General features: G+C 42.7%; 1 long non-coding RNA gene across 1 annotated transcript; it reads right to left on the reverse strand.

Moving 5' to 3' along the window:
• Window positions 1–751: 751 nt before the first annotated feature.
• Window positions 752–9,840, reverse strand: LOC125689747 (uncharacterized). Its single transcript, XR_007375413.1, has 3 exons — window positions 9,791–9,840; window positions 2,753–2,813; window positions 752–1,036 (listed from the first exon to the last, which is right to left on the reverse strand). It is a non-coding gene; the product is annotated as an uncharacterized LOC125689747 (long non-coding RNA).
• Window positions 9,841–12,634: the final 2,794 nt, after the last annotated feature.

Below are 12,634 nucleotides of genomic sequence, written 5' to 3' on the forward strand. Positions count from 1 at the left end.
GCTTCATAAGTTTTAAGCACATTTTTTTCAGATATTTAATGGAAAAATGTAGAGCATTTAAACACTAGCAAATCAATTGGCACCATGGACATTTGGGTGCAGTGCAAAAGCACCTGAACAGAGGAAATGCTTTTCAGAAAAGAAAAACCTTTTTTGGTCAAAAATGCTGTTTTGTTAAAAACCAAACTGCTTTGCAGATGCACGTGGGCACTGACCAACCTTGTATTGAGTGTAGAACAGAATTTTTGCTGGAGAAAATTGTAACCCCAGAATAGCTGATAATTGCCACATACTATCATGCCTAGCCAGACCAGACAGGAGCTTGGAGCAGACCAGATCCCATTTCTTGGGGTCCTGGTAAGGAAAACAATCATGTGAGAAAATTTTCTCTGCTCTTTGGTAGTTTTTTTTTTTTATTAAAAGCTTCAAGTTTCAAGCAGATTTGTGTTTTCAATTTTTTTTTTTTTTTTTTAGCTACAGAAAGTAATTAAAGCCTCTTAGGTTTTCCCAAAGCAAAGTTATTCTCAGTGTACTTAATGAGATTTTGTTTGTAGGGCAGGTCCCAGTTTCTCACTGCCATCAGGAACTGTGACAGCAAGGTCCTAGCATGTTCACGCTTGCTTACAGCAGCCGTTTGAAGCAGCAAGCTGCACCTCCAGACATTGAGTAAGACCCTTGTAATTCCCCTTGCAAACATACACACTGCTGCCACTGCTGGAGGCACGTTTCCAGTCCCAGCATGACCGTCATCTTCATTTATCTCATATGCCTTGATCAAGTTACTCTTCGATAGCCCACAGGGGAAATGGGGCCTTAGCTACTAACTGTCAGGCTGTTGACAGCAAAACACAATATATTTCCTTTGGGTTTGTGGTATTTTGGTTGGGTTCTTCTTCACTTTCACATATCAAAGAGCCAGCCTTGACCATGACATTCCATCAATTCAGTATGATAAACACCTGCTGTGGGAGATGGCCTCACAATGAGGATAAGATTGCCCCATCAGGTCTGGGGAGGACACTATCTCATTCCTCTCCTGTCAAAACAAGAAAGCAAGAACATTTAGAGATGGAAGAGGAGGGGAAGTAGTCAAATTTTTAAAAGCTTGTCTGTTGTTTCATTTTGAAATCGCAAAATTATTTTGAAAATAAAACACATGCTCACCTATCAGTCACGTGTCATTCAAGACGTCATTCCCCAGACTTCTGAGGGGTTCTGGCATTGAGGTGTGCAAACAATGACACCACATTCTGATCTGAAGCTGTGGAGTAGGATTGCAGACTTTGGCCTGACGCACATTGCTGTAGGGCAAGAGGTCTGTCTGAACAGTGCTGCTGGTGCTATACTTATCTATAGGAATTGCAGCGTAGTTGCATTTCTCTTAGACATTTCTCTTTTTCCTTCCCGAACTATACTAGAAGGTACTACTTTGTCTACCATGCTCTAGGAGTACCTGTATGGACAATTACTATGACATTCACATACCACAGTCCTTTGCATGCCTTCTCCTCACTAGCCTGGCTGCTGATAAAAGATTTGTGTCACTCATTTTTCCAAGCAACTGTATTCACTGCACAGTGAAATAAATGATGAATAACCTGGTTAATCCTTTGCTGCTGCAGTAGTTACAATCACTGTTTTTATTACCATTATTGTGATTATTTTTTGTTTAACAAAGTTTTGCCAAGCAGTAAGAAAGTTTCCTTGTTCAGACATTGATATATGTCTCATAGAAGCACTGCCTAAACAGATGATGTAGAAGACGAAAACTAAAGAAATGAGTTTAACACAGAGACAGATTTGATGGCGTGATGGCAGCTGGTGTCATATCAAGTGTGCAGTGTGATGGCTGTCAGGGTTCTGGAAGGAAGGAGGGATACACCAAAGGGGTTGGAAGGGAGGGGAGGTGATAGGAGAGGGAAGTCATTTAGGTTTGCATTGGTGGGCTCTTACTCATACAGTCCCTCTTTCCAAGGTGATGAATGCCAATTTTATTGTGAGAAAAAGTAGAAGACTCTCCATGCAAAATCAATAAATATAAAATTGGTCAAACGATAGTGTCAGCATAGATAAACCTAGAGACTTTGTAAGAGAAAATAAGCATTGCTAAAAATAATCTCAGATCATTTCTTATCCTTATATGTCACCCATTCCTCAATTGGCAGCATAGCTACAGTGGGCTGACTACTGTGATGCTGTGCTACAGAAATTACTGGGAGCATCTGGAAATACCATCTGCTTGCATTTACTAGCTGATTTTTTTGTCTGGGTTCATTATCACAGATGCTTCATACAGAAGTGGTGTTCCAAAAATACTTTTGTGTAGTAAGCCTCACCATTTCCTCATGGCTTATCTTCATAGCATTTGGCTGTACACATTCACTCCCTGCTCCTGCTGGGATAGGCAGTGACAGTCACTGGAAATCTGGGCCATCAGTTAGCAGGCAAATGTATTTTTTTTTCCTAAATGACAGGAATCTGATCTTTTGGCACTGGATTCTTTCTTCATTACCAAAACAGTGCATCAGGGTCCAATGGATCAGGTAAAAACCTAGCCAAACACATGTCAGCAACATCTCAAGACATTTTAACACGCGTGCTTATTCTGTAGGCTATTACTTCAATAGGGCTATCCAATCACAATCACCACTTCAGCCTCTTGGAGGGTCACAATGGTATTATGCATTTATACTCTTTAAAAACTGGAAAAAAGTACAGATTTTATAGCACAGTACATGTTCTCAAAACCCACCTGGAAAGTAGTCAGTTTTAGCTCTGCTCTATTGTGCCTTCCAAAGTTCTGTATGTGATTTCTGTAAACCCAAATATGAGCATAGGTTATCGTTAGCCCAGAGGCTTACCTGTGCAATCAGTCAACACAAAAGTTCTCATGTCAGCAGCAAAATATGGGATGGATCCCATCACAGACACCAAGAGAAGATTGCCACTGATTTCAGTTGGCCCACTAGAAACTCACTTGCAGGTCATGGGAATCTTTCCACAGAAGTTGATTACTGCTTGATGGAACCCAAGTGGAGAGAGGATGGTTACATAGACAATGAATAGTAGGTGGCAAAGGACAGGGGGATGTTGTTATAATCTTCCATAATTCTTTAATTCATTTTACTTATCAGGTTGTGAGCTCAGGGCTAGGATTGGGTTTTTTTTCCACAGCATTTCAAGTACCAAAAGCAAGGCCCAGAAGCTCAAAAATCAATTATATGAGGGAAAGAGAGATCAACTTTACATTTCTCTAATTTTCTCTGGGTACAGTGTTTATTTATTTCTGAGAAGAGCTGCCTTTACTTAGTTTCCCATATGACAATCCTCTGCTCAGTGTTATCTTGGAGTGACTCACAGGATGAGTCAAAAGGTGAAGAAAACTTTATGGTAACCTCTCCATAACCCTCTTGTAAAGTCTGTTTTCTTTGGACTCTCCATTTGTATTTGCAATCAGCGGGCAATTTCCCCTCATCTCTCCATTTCCCACCCCCTTTTGTTTTTAATTGAAAATTTGGTAAAAGTAAGGTTCCTTTTGCATGAAAAACCCTTCACCTTCCTTATGTGCGTTCATTCAATTCCCTTCAGGCAGTATCCTCAGCTACTGAAAAATGGCAAAACTCCATTGCCCATGTAAGGATGTCCATCAGCATACAGGGAGGACTGCTACCCTGGGGGTGCAAGGGACGTTTCCTAGCCTTCTCCAAAAACAAAATTATTATTGCCTGAGATAGTGTATTCTGATACCCTGAAATAATTCTCAGTTTAGGTTTGAACTGAAGAAGTTTGTAGTTAACAGCACAGCCTTTCAAACAACATTATTGGGAAAAGTGCCAAGTGGTTCCCAGCAATGCCTTTGCCTCAATTTCAATTTCAAATAAGGTCTCCACCCAGAAGTTCACCCAACACAGATCTCCAAAGCAAGCTGCTCAGTGTCCCACCCACTCCATTCCATGTACATCTGTTTGTTGTGTGGGACTGACCACCACCCTTCCATGTTAGCAGTCATGAATAATTTCTGCTGACAGAAGACAAACTACCTGGTGACCAGGTCAGTCCTAGTTCCCAGGCTTATGAATTCCCAGGTAAGCCATAACTCTTCTGAGAATCCTGAAGTGTGCATCTGTTTTTCAGAGTGTATTTAAACACCATTAAAGCGAATGGAACTAAGCATGTGAATGTCATTAATCTCGCGGCTCAGTGCTTCACTGATGGATTTAAATAGGCGTGTAAGTATCTTATTGAACACCAGCCTGGCAGGATGCTTTTATTTATTGTTCAAATACTGAGAATTGATCTTGGTCATACAGAACTGTACTTGTCTGCAGAAACAGACAAGTTTGGAGAGAGAGAAGAATACAGAAAGAGTATTTCCTAGTTGTTATTTGATCAATGACCAAGCAAATGACCAAACTCATGTAGACGCCTTGGGGAGGAATCCTAAAAGTGCAGGCAATGCTGAGCAAAATAGAAATGTACTTTTGCATTTAAGTGCAGCAGTATCACCTCAGTGTTAGCAGCAGCAAAGTTTTCCACTCCCCATCTGCTAGCACTCATTTTAATTCCTGTATTAGCGCACCATGGAAAATTTGGGGTCAAGGAGTCTTTGGTTTTTTATCATTTGTTTCTTTTTTCACTCATAGAGGAAATGTTTCTGTTTCTATAGAATGTTCGTTTTTAATGGTTTGTTTTTAATCACCAAAGGAAAAAAAAATGTATATTTTTTCCTAAAGACCTAATGTCTGAGTCACAGTAAAGAAGAGTGTAATGCACCTTGTTCCAAATAGCATTAGTGTTGCATCTTTCCAGACAGTATTTTTCACTTGGCCAGTTGTAGGAAAAGTGGAATGTCAGTTAAAAAAAAACAACAGCTTTCATGTTTTCCATACATAATTTTACTTCAAGAGACAGACAAATGTCCTATGAAGCTGACTCTCTCTGAAGCAGCTATAATATATCAAGGTAATTAATGGCAACTGAGCCATTTCTTGCAAATAACCTTTGTCATTGCAAGCTTTGATTTGAGAAATACGGTCAATCAGGTCTGCAAAAGCATTTACATTAAGCACATGTTCAAGTGTGAAAGGAGTGTTCAGGAGTGAAACCTAAGTTTATTTATAGTCAGAAAATATTAATGAACAGAAACTGATTTGGGGGAATCTTTCTCAAATGTTGGCTTCTTAAGGAGACTCCCTTTTTAGTACTTCTGCAGGCAGAAGATCCTCAATTACCGAACACGTCTCAGGGGCTGGATGCTGGAACAAACGTATGCCAGAGCAAAAGCCTATCTCAGAAGGATGAAAGAGTACAGTGGCTGTTCAGTATCTGCTGAACAGATGAAGTTAAAGACCATGAGAGGTCACGAATTAGAAAACACCACTTTCTTCCCTGTATTACTTTGCCTTCAGAGCCATTATTCTCTCCACCAGGTGTAACATGAGCTGACCACCTAATCTGTTGCACAGGTTTGCTGTCTGAGTGCCAGACCCTTTGCAGCTCCTTTGAAAGGTGATACAAAGAAATGAGAAGGAACCAAACAACTGTGCATAGAGATTTGAGTGGTTAATTTTAGGAAACTGTTGGTATCAGCAAATTAAACAAACACATGGACCATGTGGTCTAAAGGGGCTGGTTTGACTACATAGTGCACTGTTGTAAAGAATTAGCGGCAGAAAATAGTGCAGCAGACTTGAAATCTCTGGAGATTTCCTCTGGGCTTGTGCCCCTGAGAGGGACATCAGACCCATTCTCACCAGGAAGAGCAGGTAGCAGATCCCACAGAAAGAATTTCCTTTTGTTTAAAAAAAAAAATTGCTCTCCCTTGAATAAGGGCATAGAGGCAGATTAACAACTACTTAAGGAGTCAGTTTTTAAAACCTCCATTACCTCCGCCTATATCAGAGGAAAGAGCCTTTTAACTGGCTTTATATTGTCTGCCCCTTGTCTCCATGGCCAAAGCACAGCCCCAGGCACTGGCATGAGAAATGGCCAGGCCTGGACCTGGAAACCTGAGAGGTGGCCAGGCCTGGATGGAGAAATGTGAGATGTGTCCAGCCTAGACCTCAGAGCCTGGGCACAGCCAGCAGCCGCACCCGTGGCTGGGTGCCACCTGTGGGGAGGCTTTGGGCTCTTCTCCCATGCATGTGGTGTCCGCTGGCAGCCCCAGCAAGCCCAGAGTGGATGTAAGCACCACTTACATCTCAGCTGAGGCTCAGGCTGAGGGCTTTTCTGGTTAGGAGTAACAGATAAGAGTAATAGAAATTAAACTTTATCTGTTACACATGTTGTGCACCTCAAATATTTGCACAACACATATATGCGGTTGTGAGAACAATCATCTGAATGCCTACACATTTTCCAAACCACTGTGTAAATTCCAAAATGCTGTATAAACACAGTGCTGACAGTGCTTGTGGGTGAAAGTGAGGTCCTCCTCAGGACAAGGAGCCTATTATTTCCTGAGAAACAAATGTGTGCCAGAGGGTAGTAGCTAAAAAGAGATGTTAGAAAAACCTAAATACGAAGCTAAGGGAAAGACATCAAGGATAAACACAAGAGGCCCAGTGAACAACTTCATCGACTCCACTGACAGGAATGTTGTTGTGGCAGAAGTGAAATTTAAGCTAACAGGAACACATATATTCGGCATTTAGTTATCATGGGAATTTATTCGTTGGCTGCAGAGCAGGTCTGTGAACAGCTAGTCATGGCTGTATGTTTCCATAAGCAGGGCTCTAACTCCCCAGCTTTGCCCCTGCTCCCACACATCCCAACGAACACTTGCTGTGAGCTGTAGGATCACAGAAAGCCCCTGACTGGTGCTGAATTTAGTGCAAGGGCTCCACAAACACCAATGCTGAAGGGGTTGCCACTTCAACAAGCTACTCAACCAGTGCCGTTCTTACTTTTCTGAAGCAGAAGGGCTTGCCATGATTTTTATAATGGTTTCAATAGGACTACTGGAACAATTTTTCCTATACAATTCCCTTACAATTAAAACTTACAAAAACAATCTAAAATCTTTCTGCTTTTTCTGCCTTTAAACAACATTGTTTTCAGGTCCCTTAAATAAAAATTTCCTTTTTTTTTTTTTTTTTTTTTTTTTTTTTGCAAAAATAGATGAGTTTTCTATAGAGTTCTCAGTTCTGTAAGTATATACACCTGCTGTGCTTTACTACCAAGGCAGTCCCATAACAGCCCACACATTGTTCATGATCACAAGCAAGTTCACAGATCTTCTGGGAGGGTTCATAAGTGAGTGGATTGCAGCCAATCTAACACCACATTGTCCTGCTAGACACATAGGTGTGATTTGTTTCCAAATCTGTCACCTCCCCTATGAGGACAGGCTGAGGGAGTTGGGCTTGTTCAGCCTGGAGAAGAGAAGGCTGCGGGGTGACCTCATTGCAGCCTATCAATACCTGAAGGGAACCTACACCCAGGAGGGGAGTAAACTCTTCAAAAGGGCTGACAACAGCAGGACTAGGGGAAATGGTTTTAAGTTGAAGGAGGGAAGATTTAGGTTAGATGTTAGGGGGAAGTTCTTTACTAGGAGAGTGGTTAGGCCCTGGAACGGGCTGCCCAGGGAGGTTGTGGATGCCCCGTCCTTGGACGTGTTTAAGGCCAGGTTGGACGGGGTCCTGGGCAACCTGATCTGAATATGTATGTTGGTGGCCCTGCTAGGCAGGGGGGTTGGAACTACATGATCCTTGGGGTCCCTTCCAACCCGGGTGATTCTGTGATTCTGTGATTCTGTGATAACTGTCCAATGAACAACAATAACTCCTGTGTCAAAAATGCTCCAAAATGAATAAAAGAATCGAAAAATATACATATACTTGTTTCTTTTTCTCAGTCAGCAAAAGAGAGCATGCACCAAAACTTTGCTTTCGTGGTGCTTTGTATGAACATGGGTTAAGCACATACTTTCCTGGAACTCTATGTTCTGCACTGTTTGGTTTTCCTTTTTGTAGTTACTCACTGTGTTATTTGTGCACTCATGGAAAAAATGTGAGTCCAAAGGTGAGCAAAATCACAGCACTAACTTTCCAGGGATTCTAGGAAAAATCTTCTGGCTGTGTTCTGTTTCAAAGGCCTTCATAAAGTAGTGTTTGTGTTTGGTCTTCTTGTTTTCACCTCACTTGCTGCCCCTGGGCCAGGGTGACTCAGATGTGATCAGGGAGCAGAAAGGAACCCTTCACCTAAAGAAAAGCCAATGCAGATGTAATCACTGGGAGCTTCTTGGCCTTTGGGCTCAGCCCTTCTTCTTGGGCAGTGTCCAATTCCATGGATATTGTCCTGGAGATGCTACAGGGCTGTGGCAGTTCTGCTCCCAACAAAGAACAGGATGAGGCTACAGCATCCCTTGGCCATGGGCTGAAGATCTGCAAGAGCAGCTCCAGCAGCCCAGGTCACTTCCAAGAGCTTATGGAATGGGAACATATCGCTGTGCGTTACCACTGTATCATGGTGTGCTTTTCTGTTCTGAGATTTACAAAACCAGCAGAGCAGGAGGCTAAACACTTTTCAACTGACATTGTTAAGCTCTCTCTTCCTCCAAGTTACAGGTACACAACTTCTAGACTTGGATCACTACGAAGGTGAAAGCTTTGCAGACTGTTGACAAAACAACCAACACAACAAAGTGGAAATGACAGGTACTTCATGATTTAGTACAATTAAGTCATAGTCCTGGCTAATTTTTCAGCCTGATGCACATACTAAGTGCATTTACCAATGGTACGAAAAATAAGAAGCAATTTATTACAGAGGTCAGCTTTTGAATATGTACTCATTTTTCATAGCAACACTGGTGTCAAGCTCCAGATGGTTACTCAAGAGGTAACTCCCATTCCCACAATGGATAAGAATAACATGTAGAAGTTCTGGCATGAATTTGTAAAATTTATGCAGATGTACAGCCTCCAGCTGCATCACTTCCACCCTAGAGAGTCCCTGATGACCACCAGGTGAGCAATCAATTGCTCCAGCCCATTCCAGAAGACTGGGCATGCCAGAGACACAGTCTCTTCCATTTGCTTATTTACTTCTCCACAGTCATCCCACCAGACATAGCAATACAAGCTGGGGTTCCTGACAAAATGCCACTCCAGCAACCACAGTCTCCCTTACTTTTGGAGCCCTCTTCTCAGCAATGGTGAAGATGTTTTTGCATCACTGTATGGTAACTGTTGAGTCATGGCCCGAACCACTGATTGAACACCTGGGGAAAGGTCAGCCCTAGGAGCACAGGTGAAGGCAATTCAGCTGTGCGACTGGAAGGGGGTGGAGCCTGGCTGCACCTCTCTTAGACCTCATTTAAGGGCTGACTGCCACTCTAGAAGGATCTTTGGTTGGGCATCTTTCCCTTGTGGACTCTTTCTTGCAAGCCTGGATCTTTGGAGATGGGTGAGTACTCTTCTTTTGTACCACCATTCTATCCATGCTAGTCCCTCTGCTGATACATTCCTCTATTGCCTTTCTACTGCACTGACTTCTTTGATTCTAACAATCATCCTTATGGCTGAGCTGCACCACTCCTATAGCCTCACCAAATGGATGGAGATTCCCCTGGGGGAGGCATTAATGGTCCACACCACACAAAAGTACTGGTAAATATCCACAAAAGTGATAGCATCCCATGAGCTTCCCTGTTATGCTGGGCGTCTGAGAACCCTTCCCATAGGAAGAACTGGGAAGCAGGCAAGCCCTGTCTGAACAGGAGGAAAAGAGGTGAAAGGGAAGGACTGAGAGAGGAAAAGGGAAGTAGCAGAATAAGGCTGAGCTGTACCTGGCTGGAAAGTGCCTCTTATGTGCATGCATGAGCAGCGTAAATGTGAGCTCCTCCCAACAATCCTCTCTCTCTCTCCAGTGCAAGGGGACAGGGATGGGGTTGGGAGCCTGCTCTCAGTGAGCATGTAAATGACTCAGCTTGTTTATTCATGCTGGATCCTCCCAGTTTCTCTGGGAGAAGCCAGGTGTCCTAACAGTTAGCTCAAACAAATGGGTTTGCTCAGGGTCATTGTTCATTTCCAGGTCAGATACAGACCGTCCAGAGGCTTGGAAAGATGTGGGAAAGCCAGGCTGCTTTCCAGTCTGAGCCTGAAAACAAAAGTGGGCAGGAAAAAAATGAATGCCCGTTACTTTCAAACAGTTCAGATCATCAGCAAAGGAAATCTGCTATTCAGTTTTCTGCTGCAGCTTGAAGGACTCAAAGAGGCACTCCCAGTGACCCAGTCTATAGTCTGTAGGAGTAGTGATGATCTCTAGATAGGGTGCAGCTTCATAAGATTAACCCTCCCCTCCCCCCCAACATTAAACTGCAACTGTAAGGACTTGGCTTCATCACCAGGGTTTTGGAGTCCTGTAGGAGTCCTATAACAGTGTCAAAAAGGACTCCAACAGTCAGTAGAGGAAAGGTTACTGGGTTTTCCCCTTTATCATCTTGTCCCAGTCAGTCTCATGTAACTGTGAGACAGTAAGTACCTCCAGCTGCCATTCAAGCATATATGTACATCAGGGCTGCAGTATCCTTTTCTAAGTGGTTATTTGACCAGAAATCGATATCAGAGCACATAAGGAGATAGGGAAAGCAAATGATGCCAGCCAAATGAAACACTAAGACAGCACCATTTCTCAGAGCTCAGTACTTCACTATGCATCCAGGTTTTAAAAAGGTACCAAATACTACCCTATCAGGACAGCATGATTTCATATCTTTTGAGTATTACAGAGAATGATGAAACAGAAACACAGCTGTGTGGAGGGGTGGATTGCAGAAAATAACTGTTCTTTTTTTTCTCCTTTTTGTCTCTCCCCCTCATGTTTCTGTGGGTAGGAGTGAGAACTTGAAGGTCTCTGCTCTTATCCATGTGCTATAGATCCTCCTATGTAGCATCTCTCCCAGAACAAAGGTCATCCCCAAGGATAAGGGGAACAGCCACAGACAGACAACACCTCTGATCTCCAGCCTTGTGCTGAGAAGATGAATTATCTACCTCTAAGCATGATTTCTGTTTCACACTGCAGGCATGTTTTAGGTGAAAACAGTAGCAGTGAGTTATCCCATTTGGGAAAAGGAAGAACAGAGAAAATGCCACACACAGTAAGTTTTGGCACATGACCCGTAGCAGCAAGCATCTGGAACATTTGTTACTCTGTTCTCATTCCTTACGAAGCCCATAGTTCACAACTAAATCAGTAACAGCGTGTACCAATTTTATCTTGTGCCTTGTGTGAATAATAATAAAAATCCTAGTATCTTTTCTTTCTGCTACTTATCAGCTCCACTGAGGCCATATTACATCCAGGTTCTCTTTGCAGCATCATTTTAACGGTTGTAAGGAGAACATAAAACTGACATCCAAACCATCTGCTCATCAGTGTTTTCCCTTCTTTACTCTTTTTGCATAGGAAAATTATCCAGCTGTCTGTCTGTATGCATGGCTGTGTGTGATCTCAAATATTTAAGGATTCATGATATTCCTTCTGCTGCCAAAAAGTTCCCATGCTCATCACCCAGCTACACATTATCCTTCTCTGCAACAGAAAAACTGTGCATCCTGGGAGAGTTAGATCATGGGATTTAAACTAATAAATGCTGATGCAAGTTACGTAAAACATTTATCTTCTTCTGATTAAATGTTTTTGGATTTCAGTACAGAAATCTGCAATAAAGCATTTTTAGATGGCACTTGGTCCTTCAGCCAAAGCTAGCATAAACAAAGATTACAGAAGGGAAAAAGTTCCTTTACTAAGATAGTATATGAAAAATATAATACCAAATGCTAATAACTAGTAAGTTAACAGCCAAGTCTGTCAATGCTTTGTCCAGAGTTCTCCCCTGCCTACTTAAAAGCAGCAAAATCCTTAACGTTGAAGTGATTTGTTGAGTCCTGATGTTCGTTATAGTGAAAGCTTTTCCAATAGTAACAAGTAAGTCACTCACTCCCGCATGTCCCAGATCATTATCTGTGCAGTGGCTGCTTGAGCAGTGGGGCAGCCATTTCATGTGCAGCATCCTGTGCTGTATGAACATGGAGAGGCAGCAAAGAGTTAAAAAACCAGAATCGCACTCCTTACATTTAGAAGCCAAAAATTACTTCACATTCTTGGGAGTAAACTAATTTCCAGATGCACATCAGAGTAGATCCATGTGTAAAAACATTGTACAGAAACATTCTTAATTAATGAAGGGTTGTAGAGTTGATACACCCACACTACCCAAGGTTCCTGCAGGACCTACCAAAGCATTCAGTTCATTTAGCCCAGTCAGGGGGTTAGCGATTGGCACTCCCCTCCTTGTGTTGGCCATCCCAGTGGGTGTTTGCTAAGACCGTGTGCTCTCAGTAGTGATATCTCATCAATTGAAAGGGCAGGTTGGTCTCTGTGGGGAGAAGCAGGGAGGGGAGAATGCCATGGGTGAGGGACACCTGCCTGAGGCATGTCTCATCCCAACACTTTGTTGGGGCCAGGTACTCTTCCCTCCATCTGTGCTGGCCTCAGTTGCATAGAGGAGATACGGCTTCAAGGAGGAAGAAGGGAGAACCTGTCCTGCGGCTGCCTTTCCCTTTGGGCCTCATGTTCTGTTTGAATTCTTCTGCTTACAGTCTCTAGACCTTGGTTCTTGTTATTT

This window comes from Lagopus muta, chromosome 2, assembly GCF_023343835.1.
Source record: "Lagopus muta isolate bLagMut1 chromosome 2, bLagMut1 primary, whole genome shotgun sequence".
Classification (NCBI taxonomy): domain Eukaryota; kingdom Metazoa; phylum Chordata; class Aves; order Galliformes; family Phasianidae; genus Lagopus; species Lagopus muta.